Source organism: Halichoerus grypus, chromosome 1 (assembly GCF_964656455.1).
Source record: "Halichoerus grypus chromosome 1, mHalGry1.hap1.1, whole genome shotgun sequence".
Taxonomy (NCBI): Eukaryota; Metazoa; Chordata; class Mammalia; order Carnivora; family Phocidae; genus Halichoerus; species Halichoerus grypus.
In genome coordinates this window covers 157,693,712-157,711,087 of record NC_135712.1, presented here as the reverse complement: position 1 = coordinate 157,711,087, position 17,376 = coordinate 157,693,712, and the positions used below count along the sequence as shown (strand labels likewise).

At 36.5% G+C, this 17,376-nt stretch overlaps 1 protein-coding gene across 1 annotated transcript in view; it reads right to left on the bottom strand.

Moving 5' to 3' along the window:
- LOC118552415 (transmembrane protein 135-like) overlaps positions 1-17,376 on the bottom strand; it is a 70,306-nt gene that overhangs the window by 46,449 nt on the left and 6,481 nt on the right. The gene's annotated exons all lie outside the window — the stretch shown is intronic.

The window sequence follows — 17,376 nt, the reverse complement described above, 5'->3', positions numbered from 1 at the left end:
AAGAGATTGTGTGTGTGCATGCATTGCCTCAAAAGACTTGTGACAGATAAGGAAAAACATTTGAAAACATGAATAATTGGAAGACTTCTTGGTCATCTCTCTGGATTTGAATTCCAGCTCTACATTTGATAGGACGGCCTCATTTTTGTTGATTCAGTTTCCTCATCTGTAAAACAGGGCTACAAATAACATTTCTGAAAGCTCTTTTGAGGAAAATAATGTACATAAAATGTTTAACATAGTCCCTGGCACATAGCAGGGGCTCAGTAAATGTTAGCTACTGCAGCTACCACTGTACTGATTATCTTTTTAAAGGACAGATCAAATTTTCACAAAACATCTTCTTCCTCTTTTGAAATCTGATGGTGTTCAAATGTCTATTCTCTCATTTGGCACCTAACATATAAACCATTTACTTTCTGCTAGTACATATCTGCAACAATCACCAATTACCTCATGCTCCCCACGTATGCTGAAATCACAGAAATCCTTGTGCTCTAACCAGTGAATGACCATATTAAGTGATGCCCTAAGATTGGATTTAATAATGGATTTGGGTAAGGTAACAATTGCAATAATAAGAGTTAACATTTACTGACTAATTACTACATACAAGGTATTGTTCTAACAACTCATTCAATCCTAGCAATAATCCTAATCCCATTTTAACAAAGCAAAGAAATGAGGCAAAAGAAAGATAATCGGTCCAACATCACACAAAGTGGTATCCAAATCCAAGCAACAGACTCCAATTCCTGAGCAGGATCCTAGTCTCTCAGGTGAGACCAGACCATTATAAAAAGACTTATAAATACCTGAGTTTAGACTTTACTCTGAGGGCAAAAAATTCACTGAATGGCTTTAAACTGGAAGCACAGGATCAGAATACTCTCTGGTTATAGTTCGGAAATGAACTGGACAGGTGAGACAAGAGACGCGTGGAAACCTATAAGAAGGCAGTTGTGGTACCAAGGCAAAGGAAGCCTTGATCAAGGAGGAGAGCAGCAACAGTGGGCATGGAGAGAGTCTCAGGGATTCGACATTTATTAAAGAGGCAAAATAGATAATTCTTGGTGACTGACGATATCGTAGTAATTGAAAAGGAGAAGTTTGGGATGGTGGCCAAATTTCCAACTGGGGCCAACGGGGTAGGTGGCATTTCCTTTTATTGCAATCAACACTTGATGAAAAACAGAGTTTAGGGTAGAAGAGGTTAGGGGAGGGGTTGAGACAGTGACAATATGTTCAATTTGGGAAAAATTTATTTTGAGGGGCAGTGAGATAACTAAGCAAGCAGTTCAGGAGAGATCTGAGACACAGATATAGATTAGGGGGTCGTCAGTATATACATGGTAACTGAACCCAGAGAAATGTGTAAGAGTACCCACAGAGAGTATGAAGAGTAAGAAAAGGTGAGGTCCTAGAAAAGAATATTGAATACAAGAACACTTAAGGATGGTAGAAGTAAGAGAGGGACAAAAAGAGGATGGAGGAGTGACTAGACAGAGAGGAAAAACATGATTTCAGGGAAACTAAGGAGAATGTTTTAAGGGATGACACATGGACAACAATGTTGTAACCAGTTGAGAGACCTGATAAGAACATAAACGTGCCTGGGAGATTTAGTTACAGGGTGTCTTTGATGATCTCAGCGAAATGAATCTCAGAAGCATAGTATGTGGAAATCAGATTACAGCGGCACAGAAGAAGGCCAAACAGCAAGTATGGGCAAATGATTTGAGAAATTTGGCTATACAAAGGAAGAAAGAAATAAGGTACTAACTGGAAGAAACAAGGGGCAAGAAAGGGTTCTTTTCCTCTCCTTGTCCCTCCCTTTCTTTTTAACAGGTAAACACTGTTCTAAGCATTCCAACTTTAGTCTAAGTCTTTCCTGATACTATCAACTCTATCTGCATTACTGTCCTCATCACCAACCTCTTAACCTCCTGTGTTTAAATTCCACTAATCTTTCAAGGCCTGGATAAGATGCTACCTGTTAGTGAAACATTCACTACACTTACTAACTGAAACTAATCACAGTACCCTTCCTGTTTGTTGCACTTTGTTTATGACACGGGTAGGATACTGTACACGCTATAGTAAAGTAATTGATGTACAAATGTCTTTGTCCATTTGAGCTGCTTCAACAAAATGCCATAGTCTTAGTAGCTTATAAACAATAGAAACTTACTGCTCATAGTTCTAGAGGCTAAGAAGTCCAAGATCAAGGCACCAGTGTCTGGTAAGATTCAGTGTGTGGTGAGAACCAGTTTCCTGGTGTGTGGGATGGCACTTTCTTGCAGTGTCTTCACATGGCAAAAGGACCAAAATATCTCTCTTGGGCCTGTTTTATAAGGACACTGATCCCATTCATGAGGGTTCCACCTGCATAGCCTAATCACCACCAAAAGGCCCCTCCTTCTATACCATCACCTGGAAGGTTAGAATTTTAATGTATGAATCTGAAGGGGGACACAAACATCCAGACCATGGCAACAAGTATCATCTCTGCTGGCAAACCGTGAATCTTTTTTAACTACCAAAGTGCTGCACATAGAAATATTCAATAAATATTTCTTGAATGAACAAAACTCAACCATCAATAATATGTTGTTATTACTTCAGCAGATGATGGGGGCGAGGGAGGAAGAGAGGAATATAACAGATCTGAGAACACATCACCAATCCAAACTCCCACCACCTGGTCTGTGATGATAAGGGGAGCCGGAGGCATTGTGAACTTAGGAAAAAAAAACCTCTCACGTCCTATTTTCTACAGGGACACTGTAGTGTAGCGCAGAGCTTCCCAATGGGTGGGCCTGCCACAAATAACTGACCAGTATCACTAGGTACTAAATCCTTCTTTACTCTGACTTGACTCAGTGGGATCCAGGGAGAGACCTCTAGGTTATCCATCATCTCCAGGTCAGTTGCCTCCAGTTGTAAGCAGCCTAGCCGTTTCCCCCACCATGCTGTAAACACACGCACATTTTCTAGGTATGACATGATGTGGAAAAGACTGGAAGTACTGGTGTGGTCAGATAGGTAAGAAAATGAGAACAGGCTCTGAGATTAAAGAGACCTTAAAGCAAACCTCATCTCTGTTTATTTCTAGTTCTATAATCCTTGGCAAGTTACTTGGCCTCTCAAAGCCTCAGTTCCCTCACGTGGAATATGGGAAGATAATAGTACCTACCCTAGTGTATAGTGGGTACTAGGAAGGATTAACCCAATACTGTTTAAACACAATGCCTGACACATAATAAGCATTCAGTAAATACTAGCTAGCTATAATTATTTCATCTTTCATCAGAGTGTCACCATCCACAGCCCTCTCCAACTGCCAAAGAGGGACAAAATGGCTCAGATGCTCTGGCGGACACTGACTAGTAGGGTGGATTTTTTAAGTCACGGGAACTTTGTATACTATTTACATGTAAAGTTCCTATTAATATATGACTCCTTCAAAGCTGATAAAACTTAAATATCTGTTCCTCAGATTCACAATATTTGTCTCTTTCACTAGTGTGTTGATAGCCCTTGCCATAAACATTTAAAATTTCTTCCACTCATGTTGCAGGCCAAGAAATCAGACTTTCTGCACTATTTCCTATATGAGAATATAGAAGGTTCTACTTAGGGTACATTAGTCACACGCCACAAAACTGGGCACTGAAATAAGGCATGCTGTGCCCAAAGTGTGACCTGTATAATGACTCCCACCTTGTAGATGACCACTCACAGGGTAGACTTCACTGACAGGTGGAAAAAAAAAAAGAAAAAGAAGGGAAATTATGCTGAAAAGAAGAGATAGGCTGAATTTAAACAAAAAGTTCACAGCCAAAAAAAAGAGGGGGAGGGCCCCTGGGTGGTTCAGTTGGTTAAGTGTCTACCTTGGGCTCACTCAGGTCATGATCCCAGGGTGCTGGGATCCCTGCTCAGCAGGGGAAGGGGTCTTCTTCTCCCTCTACCCCTCCCTCTGCTCATGTTCTCTCTCTCGCACTCTCTCTCAAATAAATAAATAAAATCTTAAAAAAAAAGTTCAACAGCCAAGAGAGGGAATCTAGTCAGATTTGCAGGGTTAGAAATGGGGCAGGAGGTCAAGATCTAAATATTATTAACCCATAAAAACAGTTAAACCCAAAGGAATTATGATTTGGAAAGAATAGTTTTAGACAAGACAGAACATTTTACAAGGTGGGTGTGATCAGTTTTAGACATGACAGAACGTTTTACAAGGTGGGTGTGATCAGCCTAATATCCATTTAATTCATTTCTGGAGAGGAAACATTTGGTTCTTGAAGAGAAATGAAGCAGAGCAGAATTAGAACTAAATTCAGTAAGCTAAAAGATGAGACTTGTGAGATGTTCTATACACACAATAAAATTCTAGCCACTCTCTTTTATGACAACAGCTGTTAGTAACATTCCAATTTCTGCTTTACATCAAAGTTTCATATTTCAATTGTAGCTTATTATTACTGTAGCCAATTTGATCTGAAAACCAAGAATGTAAAACCTGTCTTCTACAACCTAGTTTCAGACTTATGAAATTTCAAGTAGTTCAGAGCTTTAAAAAATAACAATCTCTTTTTATAAATCTCTTTGGAAATCTAAGTCATTTTTCAACAAAATAAACTTTAATGCTACAAGTAAAATAATGTTCTCAAAGGTAATAAATACAGAATAAAGTTTAATATGTTTCTGAGTTCCTACATGAAATTAATGTAACTTACCTTTAGAAGATTAAATGTAAGTGACAACTGACTATATGCACTGGCCTTAAGGCTGCAACTATATTGCAGAAATTAAAACTGAAGTCCTTAAAATGTACCAACTGCTGTTTAATACATATCTCTTTACATTTCATAAAAACATATTCATGATAAAATTTCAGAGATGATTATAAATATATACTAATGTATAGTTTCTTCGTTTTAAGAAATTAGTAATAAGGCATAAGGAGGAGTAACATAAATTTAATTCCATTCTAAAATGCCATTCACAGACACATTTGTCACACTTAAAATGACATGATGGATATTTAATGGTAAGTGCCACAAAGCAATTCTAGTTATTTCCTTGACAATATATAATAAAGCAAAAAACAAAAAGATTGAAAGAGGAACGGTGGAGATGGGGAGGGTCAGAGGCAGGGAGGAAGATAGGGAAAGGGAGAGAGGCTGAAACACAAAGACAGAAAGCATAGCCATCTGACTACAAAGGAGCTTTTCTCCTTTCTGGTTTAAAATCTAGTCACAAGAAAGGAGTTCCAAGGATTTCTAATGGCAATTATCAGAAATATTATTTCAAACAGAAAGATTAATAATCCCCTGAGATGGTATTTCTGTTATAGTTAAAACTATTTCATACACAAACCCAAAATATGCATTAAGAAAATTGTGACCAAACTTTTACCTTCCTTAATTTCTAGGTCTTTCCGTTTAATTTCAGCTTTCCTCTCAAAAAGTGCTTTCCATTACATTGTACATTTAAGAGTACAAAAACAGCTGAATCTTTTGCCATGTTTCTCACATAAATTTCTAAATATTCAACTGTTTTGAAATGATTTATGGTATTTAAAGCAAATTTTTCAAAATTCTACTTCTACCTCTGCCCTAATTGCTGACTGAGCTAAGACAAGTCACAAAAATCCTCAGAGATTCTGTTTCCTCAACAGAAAAGGGACAATGCTATATTACATAATCTCTAATTTGCTCCCTACTCTAAAAATCTATGACCCTCTGAAACATTAAGTATTGGTATTATTCACTTTAAAGGAAAATACTTTTGTTTATGGAATTTTGCAACATATCAAATGAACTTAAAATAACACTGAATCAGCATATAATCCATGAATTCTTAAATTCAGTTATTTTTAGGCTAAATAAGCATCAAGATCTATGTCAAATATATAAATTGATTCCTACAGTGAAAGTGTGACTGAAGTTTGGCTCTACTAGGATAAATAACAAGCCCCCCGCCCCCACCACCACCACCAAAAAAAAAAGGGTAACGGCCAAATTTTGAGGGCTTTAAAGCATAGAAAAAAATCCTGAAAGAATGGAAAAGAAGCCAGGATGATGATATTGCAGAGGTAAAAGGTGTAGGATCAGAAGTTAGTATGTTTTAAATGTGCTCTTTACTGTAAAAAATTATCTAACCTCCATTTAGGAGACTACATTAAATAAGACAAATTTATCTTGGCGTCTCTATTTTCTCTCTGTAAAACATTCTAATATTCACATTGATTGCTCAGAAATAAAAACACCACTCTCAAATATGACTGCATACACCTCTGTTCACACTAGCTGAGTTATATGCCTGTCAAAAATCGGTTGTGTTTGTCCCCAGATGTGTTGATGTCATTTATATTTATTAATGTAATTATGTAACTGACCTACACATTACATAAACCAAAAAGGATTAAATTTTTTTTTCCATGGAAACTGAGTTGAATGCTTTGGAAAGACAACACCTTATAAGTATGGTTTATACAACAAGAACAACTCAGGACCCCAGCTAGGGAACTCATACTCGAAGAAAATGCCTTGGTAAATGAGCGAATATAGATGTGTGCTAATAAAGCACTTAAGATATACACGTACAAACATTTTGGAGAATGCGTTAGTGAAAACAAACCTCATTCCACTGCCCTGAGGACGGCTTTCCTTGCATAGCTTTTGGCTCTTCAGCGTGGGCATCAGAATGAACACATGAGGAGAAGAACTGCCCTAACTGACCCACAGACCTGCAGCATGACACAGAGCTGGCCCAGTCAACTTGCTTATTACATGCTATGCTCCGTAGATGACAGCTAAAACTGGGATAATAAATTAAAGTAAAATACACAATGAATGCTAAAAGAAGTTGATATTGAGAAAAATGTAAGAGAGAGAAAAAGAAACTTAATAATCGCTAAGCATCCAAAGTGAGTATATGAATACCTGTTTTCTATTTCATCTAAGAAAAGGACTTGGGTAAGCCCATTTCCCCTTGTTAGAGACATTTAGGATATTTGGGGAAAATGTCCTGACTCTATATATTGTCAACTACTAGAATGGGTTGCCAAGAGAGGCAGTGAGATTATAAAGTCTTGGATTTTTTTTTTTTCATTTTAATTTTATAATTTGTTTCTTGAGGTGACTTACAGATGTGCCGCTCAAGATGTGATCCCAGGGCCAGCAGCACTAGCATCACCTGGGAACTTCCTGGAAATGCAGAAGCTAAGATCCCACCCCAGACCAACTGAATCATCATCTGCATTTCAATAAAATCTCCCAGTGATCTGTATGCACATACAAGTTTGAGAATTTCCTTATAGCTTTTACATCAGACATCTGAATTTGTAATAATTCATTTTATACCTCTTGAGCATTAGTAAGTGTGTACTTCGGAATCAATAAAAAGGAATACCTCATTTAACAACAAAACCTTTCTTTTTCATCCTTATTGGAACTATTTTATTTCTGCTCTTCTAAAGAATAATTTAAAAGAACACTATTTCACCAGGTCAATATTCTTTTAAGGTGAAAGCCATATCAGTCCAACTCCTATCCATTCACACAGTTGTTCCTATCATTAGAATGTAATAGAAAATTATAAGGGATATAAGCTAAAATCCAAAAGAAAGAGTCAATAACTTAGTTAAGCGATCAAAAACTTTAATGACTGTAAGTCTTAGGACTCAAGTAATTTCAACAAGGTTGGCTTGCTATAACAAATTTCCCTACATGTTTCATACCAGAAGTTGCTAGTGATTTTAAAAGGTGAGGGGAGTCTCCTCTTCTATAAGAATCCCTGAAAATATCTTAAAATGACACCCTGCAAGAAGGGTTTGTACAAAATATTACAATTGGTACAATTACAATTGGTACAATTGAGAATTATCCAATTCCAAAAGCATCTTTTTAACACTCAAGCAAGAAACATAAGATAAAATAGCAATTGTGCTCCTATTACTAGAGCTTGATGTTTCTGTGATAGAAGACGTTAACTCTGATAAGCTCAACTGCTTTCCATTATCAGATTCTGAATATTATTCTTGTTCTGAATGTGCTTTAAGGAGCTTAAAACTGTAAGAATTACATACTCCATTTTAGTGAACAAACAAATCACCTCAGAAAGCATTCCAAGGTAGCTTGGATTCAGAGGACCCGGGCTGCCACAAGCAACTTAATTCTCTAAGGCCTGGGAACCCAAAGTTATGTTTTCCTCCTCCTTTTATTTTGCGTTTTAGGATGACGGGAACACGATAAACAGCCAGCCCTCAGTCACCATCCAGGCCCGACCAGTACAAAGAGGCTTTGTGATTGACAAGAGCATATAAAAAAGGGAGGAGGAGACCCACTTTTTTCTTCCTCTAGGGAAGACTATGGCTGAAATTTTAGAACTTAAAAGCTTCTCCCGTTTCGACCAGCTCACCTTGCAGGTAAACACCTTCCTGGTTCAGTGACTCAATCACAAATTAGAGACAGAATCTGTGCTGAAAACTGATAATGGTGGAAAAATATTCTTTTACTGTAACTTTCAGCTCAGTGCAGCTGTAACGTACTTCCTCCCCCAGGAAGCCCTGTCACTAAACCTGTGCAGCACGAAAAATAAGCCTTCATGAGTGGAGATTTTATTTGACATTTTAAGGATACAGATTGGAATAAATCCAAATATTTCCAATTTTTGCTGTGACTTTTTAAAAAATGTCTAGAATAGATCATGAAAGAAAAAGAATTGATGATACATGACATAAATACTAATATAATTTCCTTCTATGCCCTTCCATTCAATTCAATAATTTTCTACGGCAAGGACAGCGATTTAAAACATCTCCCTCAAAATAAAAGGACACTACAGCAAAATTCTTCTTCAATATATAATCAAATATAATCTATGAAATACATATTCAAAATATAATCAAGTCATGAACTAATAATTTCTTTTGCCAAAGACTATAATTTAATTTTCATTCAAACTAAATTGGGATGTATTAGCAATGCACTTTCTAGGTATTTAAAGAACATCCTCGTGATCAGTCTTTAAATGGCAATCCATGACTTTTCACTTTGATAAGCAAGACTTATATATATATAGAGTCAGGACATTTTCCCCAAATATCCTAAATGTCTCTAACAAGGGGAAATGGGCTTACCCAAGTCCTTTTCTTAGATGAAATAGAAAACAGGTATTCATATACTCACTTTGGATGCTTAGCGATTATTAAGTTTCTTTTTCTCTCTCTTACATTTTTCTCAATATCAACTTCTTTTAGCATTCATTGTGTATTTTACTTTAATTTATTATCCCAGTTTTAGCTGTCATCTACGGAGCATAGCATGTAATAAGCAAGTTGACTGGGCCAGCTCTGTGTCATGCTGCAGGTCTGTGGGTCAGTTAGGGCAGTTCTTCTCCTCATGTGTTCATTCTGATGCCTATAAGTCATCAGACTTATATTTAAGAATATTTTCACTAAACGCCTGTTTCATATAAATAACTTTATCTCATCCTTCATCTTGTTTTCCTCCAATTAATAAGTACTTTTGATATTGTACCATATCTGCATGTATTTCTGAAATTAGTCTTTGTTGGCAAGCCTATAAACCTTTTTTTAAACTGCACTTTTCAAACGCTACTACCAAGTAAAAAATTTAACATCCTAACTCAGAAATATCAAAAAACGAATTTCAGCACAATGTTATATTAACAATCTTATATACACTTGAGACTTCTATGGCAGCTTCCTCTTTTGTTTTCCTTCTAATTCCAAAGTGTAGTGTCTCATAACCAAGAGCATACATATCCTAAACTGCAGTTCTGACAATTCTGGAAAGAGAGCTGATAAGCCCTACAGGGCACGTGCATGTTCTTCATTCTGTCATTCTCCAAGGGAACACTCCTTCAAATACACCTGAGAAAAAGAGAAGTCTCCTGATGTTCTGTTTCAGTGTACGCCTATGTGCCCACAAAAACGAGGAGCATCCCTGAGAGGCAGCAACCAGTGGGATATCTGATGGTGGTAACACAAGAAACACCATGCCTCTGTGCAACAAAGGTTTGTTTCCAGTTCAGATTTTTTAATAACATGCTAATTGATATAATTTACATAATATACAAATCACTATTTAAAATGCAACATTCAGTGATTTTTATAGTCCCAGCCTTGTGTACCCATCATCACAATTACTTTAAGAACATTTTCATCACCATTAAAAAAATACTCATTTGTAGTCATTCCCCATTCCCTGCAAGTCCCCTAGTCATAGGCAATGCAAATCTACTTTCTATCTCTATGGATTTGCCTATTCTGGACATATCATATAAATGGAATCATAGACTACATGAATGATCTTTACAGCTCAGACTAATAATAAAAATAGCTAACATTTATTGAGTGTGTAAAATATGACAGTCATTTAATTCTTTTATTTGACAGAGAGACAGAGACAGTGAGAGAGGTAACACAAGCAGGGGGAGAGAGAGAGGGAGAAGCAGGCTTCCTGCAGAGCAGGGAGCCCGATGCGGGGCTTGATCCCTGAGCTGAAGGCAGACGCTTAAGGACTGAACCACCCAGGCGCCTCAACAGTCATTTAATTCTTATAATAATCCCATGAGGTAAGTACTATTACTATTCCCACTTTAAGATGAGAAAGCTGCTGCACAGAGAGGCTAAGTAGCTTAGCCAAGATCACAAAACAAGTTAGATGAAGTGAAGATTTGAACGTAACGCAGCCTGGCTCCACAGTTCACGCTCTTAACCAACTCTGCTACACTACAGTGCCCCTTACTTACCTCTAAGCAAACTCACACGGTTGAAAACAACAGAAACAAAGTCAGGCTTGAAAAAAACATAGTGAGTTACAGCATTCCTCATAACCAATAAAATAAGCAATTAACTGCTTCAAATTTGTACATCTGTATCAGCAAAGTCTAAGAACTTTCTGTGATTAGTAGTAATTCTCCTTAAACAAGAAGAAGATAGCACACAGAAGAGGATTCCCCGGACTTGAAAGAATAGATGCTTGGAATCATTATTTTAGTCATGTTCAGATTATTAAGAGTTATCACCAGTTTCTTTTAGTGAAGAACTGAAGACTGGTGTCAGAATCCTTTCTACCGCTTCTAATAATTTGTTGTGTGCACCTGGGCAAGTGGATGTGAGTATAAGTGTGTGTAATTCAAGAGAAGGCTTGCTGCTTAGACTAATCACAGAAAGTTCCTAGTCTTTTCTAATGCAGATATGCCAACAAAAGGCATTTCATCATCCAGCAACATGATATGATCTCATTTGAGAAGTATATCTATGTAGAAGATGTGGAAGGAGAGAGGAAATGAGGAGGGGGGAAGAAAAGGAATAAGGAAGGAAGGGAAAGCGGAAGGCAGAGGGAGAGAAGGCAGGCAGGTGGAGAGGAAAGACAGACAAAGACATAGCAAATGGCCAATAAGGATATACACAAAGGTAGCAGTTATTCTCTGAAAGATTTTGTTTGGTATTTTTCTACAATGAACAAAATATATACATATATGTATTTTACAAAAAAATCAATATAATCTTAATTTGAGGCTATTTGTCCTCTAATGTGTTTTACAAAATTCTGGCTATTTTTCTAATTCACAAGGCATCAGTTCTCATTATAGAGTTAGTTTTATCATTCTTCTTTACTCATCATAATTCCCAAATTTAAAAATCTCTCTAGGCATTATATCATAACTCAACCAAATAAAGCCAAAAGGTAATTCTTAAAAGTATCTGCAATTACTTCTGTATCGTCTCTTCACAGCTAAATCGCTTCAAGCTTCTATATTTATCATTTATAAATTATATTCAATTCCAAATAATTTTAATCTCATATTTTCAAAACCATTATATTTATATCTCAAGCCCAAATGAAATGGAGTAAGTTATAATTACGACTATGGTGTATAGGTGTGTAAGTTTGCATAGCTGGAATCCCTGGTTTTGGCTAATACTATAGATCTTCTATTGTATACAGTAGAGTGGTGTTTGGGTTAAGAATGAATAATAAATTTAATTCAAAGGAGTTTATAATTTCAGACTTCATTTAAAAGACTCCTATTAAAAGACTTTCCTTTAAGGGAAAGGAAGCTTACATGGAGACAGTAGTTGGCCTACACCTCAGGGTAGCAAGCAGGTCTGCAAGCCAATTTTTGTAATGGACACCTGAAATATTAACGCATTACATTAGAAAGTGGAAAAGCCCTTCCCAGTTGTCTTAGTTCAAGCTAGTATAACAAAATACTAGACACTGGATGGCTTACAAACAACGGAAATCTGTTTCTCACGGCTCTTGGGGCTGGGAAGTCCAAGGCCATGGGTGCCAGCCTACTCAGTGCCTGGTGCAGCCCACCTCCTCATGGACAGAGGCTTCTCCCTGTAACCTCCTATGGCAGAGGAGAGCACGGGCGCTCTCCTCAGCCCCTTTTATACAAGAAGATGATATACCAGCAAATTCTGGGAAAATACTGGCTTTTAACTACACGGAAGATACACAAAAATGAATGTAGATTCTTCCAATACAAATGGCCACTCTAGCAACATAACTTAGGCCTCCTCTTAACCTACTGCTTCTAGCAATTGTTTCCTCTTCCTTATTCCTCCCCTTCTCTATCATTCCCACCTCTACAGGCAAGAGATGAAATAGTCAACTGTGTGAAAACAGGGTCAAGTGCACGGTAGCTGTTTGAAAAATGACAAAAAAAGTGCTGCAGACACTTTCAGGAATCACCTATGGCTTTATTCTGTTGAGTTATGATAGAATATGATGCAATATGATGCCCAGAGAGATTTGGAACGTGGAGTGAAAAGGATACCCTATTTGGCTCCATTCTTTTTTTTTAAGTTTTTATTTTAATTCCAGTTAGTTAACATACAGTGTTGCATTACTTTTAGGTGTATGTGTAGTGATTCAACAATTCCATACATCACCGGGTGCTCATCACAACAAGTTGCACTCCTTAATCCCCATAACCTTGGTTGGTTCCATTCTTTAGATTTTTTTTAAACCAATTTCCAATGGATGGACTAGCAACTAGTTAAGAGTAAGGCTGGCAACAGAAAGACACAGCCAAATCTTGCTGCTCTGGGAATCTGGGACCAATACACTTCCTTCCTCCTCACTCTCCTCCCTACCCACCTACCCCAACCCCCACAGCGCCCATCTACCCTATACTTCCAAGACCCCTTCTTCTCTAGCCCCACTTACTGTGCTGCCCCAACACCCCTCCAGTCAGATGGCATCAGAGTAGGGAATAGGGAGGAGAAGAAAGAAAAAGGAAGACAAGTAAAAGGAAAGCCCCAGGTTAAACCATAATCCCACTCTTTTGGCTCTTAAATTTGCGGTATTAGCCTGTTTTTGTTTGTTTGTTTGTTTTAAGATTATTTATTTCGGGGTGGGAGGGAGAGAATCTTTAGCAGACTCCTCACAGAGCACGAGCCCAATGCGGGGCTCTATCTCACGACCCTGAAATCATGACCTGAGCCAAAACCAAGAGTCGGATGCTTAACCACCTGAGCCACCCAGGCGCCACTGTTTCATTTTGCTTTTAACCACTCTCTTCCTGAGAGGTCTAATTCTGTTCTTCTATCCCCTCATTTCCCGTCTCCTATGCTCTGAGCTCTTGCTCTGACAGGGGACGCTGTGGAATAGCTCAAGAACTGGGTAATTTCCAATCCTTTTTGCTTTAGCTCTAACATATTGGAAATAAATATATTTTCCCAAAAATATATTATCATAAATATTATTTGTTTCTATAGTACTACTGTCACTATACTCCAAGTACATTTTATGGATTCATTTATAGGTTAATTTTAAAGGATTAGCTTGGAAACTTAAATATCATTTGAAAAATATTTTCTTGGGGATATCTGTTCTAAATTCTCATAACTATAGGGATACTTTTATGGATGAAAAATTTAAAAAGAAACCAAAGAAATAATTTACCAAAGCCACAGAATTAGTAAGTGGTAAGAGCCAAAACCTAAAGAGAGGTCTGTTCGAACGTGAGGCACTGAAGACTATACAATTTCCATTATACCATGGAACCTCCAAAAACACATCTATGTTTTTCATTAAGTAAATGAAAATTCTGAAAAGCTAAAAATTTTACTCAATCATTAGATATTTTAAACTCAGTATCATTTATTCAAACATTTACCAGGTACTCTTTTACTCAAACCATCTCCAGCAATAATCACCAATGCTAATAAACTATGACTGACATCATCAGGGGAAAAAAAATGTATCTACATTATTTCAAGAATTCACCACTAATGTTAGAACTTTATCATATTATTTCTCTTACTTATGAATATTTGATTTGCTGAGACTTCTGTTAAGGTAACAGATTCTTACACCCAAGAGTGATTTTTTGTTGCTCAAAACAGAAATGCTTTATTAAAATCTTCTGTGAATTGTCATTTCCAAAACAAAAACATTTTCATTTCTCCTAAATACTTAAGAAGAATTATTTATAAGAATTATTCTTCTGTTAATAAAATAAATACAAGTGTAGAACTTGGAACAAATGACTTCTTATGCATGACATAGCTATTAACTACTATTAAATTCTAGCTACATTGTATCTTACAGATTCAATAAAAAATAAATACAACTATATAGTGCCAACTTGATTTAGGTGAAAAGTGCTAACATAAGTTAAAATTGTTTTAGTAAAAAAAAAAAAGATAAGCATAATTATGGTTTATCCTTTATTGTAACTGCAAACTGCCATCTTGATTCACAGAGGCTCCAACATCCAGTGGAACCTGAGAACTACTAGAACAAGCCTACTGGCATGTTAACAGTGTAAACTCTTCACTGACTTAGTAACATGTCATCACTTCTTGAACTTCGACATCAATAAAAATAAATAAAATATTTACATTTAGAAAACCACCCAAAAATGCATTTTTATTCTTGAAAATAAAACTGCAAAGACAACTGACCACTTCTAATGTGATTGTGTGCCACGAAGTCTGTAAGAAGTTGCATTTTAAGTTGATAGTATTTCTCCAAACAATATTTCTCTTTGCTTTCTACTAAAAAACAACAAACATTTATATTAGATATAAAATGTTTGAGCAATTTCTTTATTGAGGCACAGTATTTCAAAGGCTGATAGGCAAAAAGTGAAAACAGATTTGCCACAACTTCCATCCATAGATGGAGTATATTCACCACATGGGCAGACTAATTCTCTACCTCCCCCAAAAAGAAAGTCAGATTACAGTCATTTGACTTGATAATAAGCTCTGCATTGTCAGACACAGTGATTTACAAAATTTTGAACCTATGTTTTCTCACCTTTTCAACTTGCTTTGAGGAAAGCAACAGTCCTGAGGATCTCTACCTTTATCTTTGCATAGGACAGATTTTGCATTCTTGGTAAGCTCCCTAGTTAGTTGCCATTTATGAAAGTACCTCAGTTCACCTGCATATATCTTCTGAGGAATGTTGGTTTCCCAAGCCCATGTCAATTTTTATCAACAAGTTAATTAACTTGTAATTAATACCTTTTAAGAATGACAATGAATTTAGGAAGCCAAAGACCTAAGATTTTTCTATTTACTACCTCTTCTATATTTATCGATCCTCTTCCACTTAAACAGTATGTTCAAGGCTTTTAAAAGGAACTTCAATTTCCTCATAATTATCTAACATGATCTCTATCAGACAAATAGGTTTAACAATCTAGCTATCTCTGTTGACATTCTGGACTGCATTTTAGACCATTTCTCTTCTCTTTCCTATTTCCCCAACTTGTTAATCTCTCCTGCTTGTGCAACCTTCTTTTACTCACTTAAACTTTCCCATAGTCTAGTCTCTCTTGCCTAAAAAAAAATAAACTAAGAAGGAATCCAAAAGAAAACCTTACTCCTATAACAACTTGCCCTTTCTCCGCTCAAACTTTGAGTTTATTATACTCATTCCGCTTCCTCAGCTCACACCTTTTTTGCATTTATTAAAAAAAATTTTCCTAACTTTCCTCAAAAAATAATTGACAAAATTAATTGTATATATTTAAAGTGAACATCATGTCACATTTCTCAATCTACTATCCCAATTCAGCAACAAAAATGTCTCTAGCTGGTTACCACTGACAACCAGGTTGCTAGAGCAAATGAACATTTTTAGCCCTTACCTTAATGAATATATTTACAGCATTAACACTAAAGATAATGCCCTCATTCTTGAAATCCTCCATTTTAATTAACTTTCTTTCCTAGTTTACAGACAATAATCACTACTCATAACTCTACTTCTGCTAAAGTAATAATCACTGAGCAAGGTGCTCACCTGTATTAGCTCAGTGTTTTTTCACACTGCTGGTAGTTCAAAGCAGCTTTTTAAATAAAACAAATTAGAATAAAAAATATCCAAATGTATTCCATGTAGTAAGGTTAAGTATTATTCTGGAAAATTTATGTGTGTGTGTGTGTAGTTCTTATTTTGGGTCATATTCAAAAAAGTTTGAAAGACACTGTGCTAATTTAATCACCAGAAGCCAACCTATGAGGTCCATATAATAATTTATACTTTTTAATAAAGAAAAAACTAAGCAGGGGCGCCTGGGTGGCTCAGTCGTTATGCGTCTGCCTTCGGCTCAGGTCATGATCTCAGGGTCTTGGGATCGAGCCCCACATCGGGCTCCCTGCTCGGCGGGAAGCCTGCTTCTCCCTCTCCCACTCCCCCTGCTTGTGCTCCCTCTCTCACTGTGTCTCTGTCTTCAGATAAATAAATAAAATCTTTAAAAAAACAAAAAAAAAAACAAAAAAAAACTAAGCATACAGAAGTTGTATAATTTGTCTGTACTCAACCAATTGGTGTGACAATCAAGCATAGCCTCTATTTATGTCCTAATCTCCAAATACCCAAGTGATATACATTTATATCTCTTAATGTGAGTGTCTTAAATGCACTTCAATCTCAGTAATTGCAAAACCTGTACTCAATTTCCATACATTTTCTAATTTGCTAATTTTCTAATTTCCAGTGTTTTTCTCTTCTTCATCCAAGCATCAATACTCATATCTCATATAGATCCACTCTTTACTATGTTTATTATTTATTATTACCATAATAACCTTCAGTCACGCCCCCACCATTTTCTTCCAGGATAACTGCAACAGTATCCTCCCATTAACTGCCATTATGCCCCCTACAAGCCCCCAATTCACTCTCTGCTTTGCTGGAAGAAATCTCTTCAAAATACAAACCTCATTAGGGCAAACTCTCCTAATCCTGAAGTAAAACTTTTAAAGTTCAAATGCTATATATAATTTTCTAGACTGGATTTCTGTGTAGTTTTAGGCAGTACTTTAAAAAATAGAACCTAATTGATATTTAAAGGGCTTTTGTTAAAATC